This window comes from Carassius gibelio, chromosome B13 (assembly GCF_023724105.1).
Source record: "Carassius gibelio isolate Cgi1373 ecotype wild population from Czech Republic chromosome B13, carGib1.2-hapl.c, whole genome shotgun sequence".
Lineage (NCBI taxonomy): Eukaryota > Metazoa > Chordata > Actinopteri > Cypriniformes > Cyprinidae > Carassius > Carassius gibelio.
The window spans coordinates 28296748-28301194 of NC_068408.1; positions in this window are offsets into that span (position 1 = coordinate 28296748).

The following is a 4447-nucleotide window of genomic DNA, read 5'->3' on the forward strand; positions in this document are numbered from 1 at the left end:
CAGTGACTGAAAAGGCTCTGTCACCCTTAGTTTTCAAACGGAAACGAGGGACAGATAAAAGAGCCCTTTTAGCAGATCTTAAAAGTCTGGTAGATGGCAAAGGGATGATAAGATCTTTGAGATAAGATGGATCTTGACTATTAAGAGCTTTAAAAACACAACAGAATCTTAAACTGAACTCTAAAATGGACCGGAAGCTAGTGAAGAGAAAATAAAATTGGAGTGACATGGTCATATTTCTTTGCCCCAGTCAGTAGCCTTGCAGCTGCATTTTGTAACAACTGGAGGCATGAAAGTGATGACTGAGGAAGACCTGAGTACAGTGAATTACAGTAATCTAAATGAGAAGTAATAAAATCATGAATAACCTCCTCCAAATCCTGAAAAGACAAAAACTGTTTGGCGATTGGTAAAAAAAAAAAAATGTTCCTTACGACAAAATTAATTTGTTTGGACAAATATAATTTTGAGTCTATGATAATGCCCAGGTTTCTAACCTATGAGGAAATGGAGGGGAAGTGATTTGCCAACTCCTTAATAATAGTTTTTTGGGGACCAAAAACAATAATTTCTGTTTTGTTCTAATTGAGTTGGAGAAAGTTATTTGATAACCATTTTTTTTATATCAGAGATACATTCCAGCAATGGTTGAATGGAATCACCAGCTTTTAGCGGGAGGTACAAGTGTGTATCATCAGCATATAAATGAAAACAAACATTGTGCTTCCTGATAATATCCCCCAGAGGGTGCATATATAAGTTAAAAAGAAGCGGTCCCAGATTAGAGCCTTGAGCTACTTCCACTAATAACTTTTGTAGTATTGAATATTGAGTATAACAGTATTGATGGAATGCATTTTTTTTGGTATTTGGTATTAATACTTTTTTCACTAAAGTATTCATACCCCTTTCTTTTTTTCAATACACTGCTCAGTAAATAAGGAACACACAGCACTGATATACAAATATATATATATATATATAGAAATATATATATAGAAAAATAATACACACCCGGAGTCAATTATTCCAGAGCCAATTATACCACTTATACTACGGTTAACATAAATCAAGACATCGCTCAGATGATATATTTAAAGGGATTCGTCCATTTTTTTTTTTTTTTTTGTACTTAAAAATAGCTATTGTGAGTAGGATTATTTATTCCGCATCTCATTCTATGCCTCTTTAGCTAGTTCCAAAACTTCATTTTAAAGCTGGTATGGAGGCTAGTGCCGGAGAGAGAGAGAGAGAGAGAGAGAGAGAGAGACTTTGACTATTACATAATAATCATTTCAGACAGAAACCACTTTGGCAAGTTCACTTGAGCTTATTGAACACAATTTATCTTTGGCGTTATGGTTCCTTATGGGGGTTCTTGCTCCCAGAATATTTGAACATACAAGAGCTTTAACATTAACCCCCCAGAACCATGAATTTACAAATATATAATAATGAAGACTTTTTATAAAGTCTTTAAAGCAAACGGTGATAATCATGTAGATGTGGCAGTGGTACGTCTATCCTGCAGCCTGGTTATGAAGATGGGTGTCTCTCCGCAATGAGGTCCATGCCAGCTAAGATTTTTGGAAGCCTTAGTGGTCTGAAACAAACAAGACGACAGCCAGAAGGTGCGCAGTAATGTGCTCATGCATATAATGGGGAGGGAAGGAGGGTTGCGAGTCGTTGAGCATACTTAACGAGCAGTAGTGGCACGTATATATATGTCCCATGTCTAATAGGAGAGATGTGGTGATTGGAGCGATTTGACAGCTGACCGCATCAGCTGTTCACAGCCTTGCCTCTGTGGCCTGACTGAACTGACGCTGCGCTCGATTTACACACATCTGATAAAACTTTTTCCAACAGCTTGAAAATAAAGCTCTTGTAGCCCTTGAACTTCGACAACTTTCCCTCTTGGTCACCATCTGTGCAACCCTTAGGGGACACAAATAACTTAGGGAAAGAACATTGCATCAATTCACCCGACAGAAAACAATTTACAAAATGTAGGAATTGAGAAGGAAAAACAGCTTTCAGACCATTTATGAAATGTTCCACCATCCTCACAGACCGATATCAATCAGATGTGCTGCTTTTGTCAAACCCTTCCCCATAAATGTTTTAACAATGATGCTAAAAGTACAAACTAGGGTTGTAACGGTATGAGATTTTCACTTGTCTCCAAAAATATCACGGTTTCACGGTATACGATATTAAACTTTCATTATTATTATAATCATCAGCTACAATGACCCTTAAATGAATGAAAACAGATATGGTTTTTGGTTGAACATGGTTTATTGTAACATAATCTTTAATATGGGAGAGAAAAATGGGCAGGGTCATGTTTGTTAATATTTTTCTGAGATTATCATAGCAGCATGCATTTCTCTGCTTTTTTCCGGTCAGGTTATGATGAAGAAATGTAAGCATGTTGAGATTTTCAGGGCTCATTCTTGACCGCTGAGGTGAGAGAATGTGTCCACTTGTACTTAGCATCCTCTTTGAAGGTACACTCATGGCAGGGACACAAAGATACTTTCTAGCCACATTTGCCAGAAGAGGCTGTAACAGTCAAACCTGTTAACATGTTTTGTTTTGTTTTTCGTTTTACCTCTACTACTCACCATGAGGGGGCAACAAGGAGTAATACTCTGAGGTATAAAACTGGTGTAGAGAGTAGAAGTAGTAGATTGGTAATGGAGGAATAAGCATGGCTTATGGCTCCAAACAATCACTGGTCCTGATTGGGGAACTTAGCGTTTCATGCTCAATCTGAAGTAAACATTGTTTCTTTTATATCGACTTAAATGTTGACTGTTATTTATGTAGTTATATATAACTATCAGCATCGTCATCATCAGCATCATCATCATCAATGTCTTCATCACCGTCACCCAAAAACAGATAAGACTTATATTTATATACTGTTGGTTTTTGAGGTTAAAAACATGTACGATTTCTTTGTGTGTCAATGAAAGGGTCTAAAAAAATAAAACTATATGCGGACCCACTTTATATTAAGTGGCCTTAACTACTATGTACTTACATTTTAATTAATAATTTAGTACAATGTACTTATTGTGTACATACATGTTTCTACATTGTACTTATATTTAAAAAAAAAAAACTACATGTAATTACATCTGTATTTAATTTCTGTAATTACATTTATAATTACACTGTTGACCCATACTTTACACCTTAACCCACCCTTAAACTTACCCATACCTCCAACCCTCTCCCTAACCTTACCCCATCCCACCTCAATAGCAGCAAAAGTGTTTTACAATAGATATATGAACATAATAAGTACATTGTACTTATTTTTTTATGTAAGTACATAGTAGTTAAGGCCACCTAATATAAAGTGGGACCCTATATCCAAATGAATGAGAAGTATTTATTTATTGATTTTTTTTTTAATTTTTTATATAGAGTCTGGGATCATGACGTCAGCAACGCAATGCATTCTGGGACTTTAGGGCATGGACGCTGCTGTATGTATTGTATTGATAATAGACTGTTTTGTTTGCTCTCTACAGCTAAAAAATAAGTTACAATGGTAAAACCTTGTTGTGTAATTAACTGCCACACTCGTACTCATGGCATGGAAAAATAATTTGAATGGAGTGCGATTTTTCAGCTTTCCCGCTGGAAAACCCCACCTTGATCTCAGGTCTCCGAGTTAACAAAGCGGCGTGACATAGCTTGGTTAACAGCAGTAAGAAGGAAAAGAAGGATTGTCCCTTTGGTCTGATATATACACAAGTATGTATGTGCATTTATATATATATAAATATACAGAAATGTACGTTATATAAACAACTTTTTTTTGGATGTGATTAATCGATTTGACAGACTTAACGTTACATTAAATGTTACCTATGCATGAACCACATCTCCTGCATTATCAGTGTTATGCATACTGCATACCACCTGTTACAGTAATAAACGGCAAAATTGATCAATTCTATATCTCTTTATTTGTGCATCATAACGCACTGAGGTTAATTTGTACAGTTTACAATAACGCATATTAAAAAGTAAAGGGGCCGTGTAACTCGCTCGTTGACGCAGAAAATGTGTAGGTTCTGCACCCATCCATTTGTAAATTGCAGGTGAGACTCGAGAGATTTATCATATTTAAACTGATCAGAGGTGTATGCTCTGACACTACAAACAAGGTTAGAAAACACATTGGGGAAGGTTACGAGCGGCAGCTCTTTAAGATCATCCGACCACTCTTTGTGTTCGTGCAGATTGAGTTTGTTGATTGTCTTAATTTTTTTCTAAATACCGCATCTTTGCTTCCTTGTTGAGTTTTTCTTTACATGTAATCTTACACTTGATCTGTATGTCATGTCACTTTCACTTTCACTTTTACTGATAAGCGTGTCCTCAAAAATGGCTGCGACTACCCATAATGCAATGTGCAGTGACA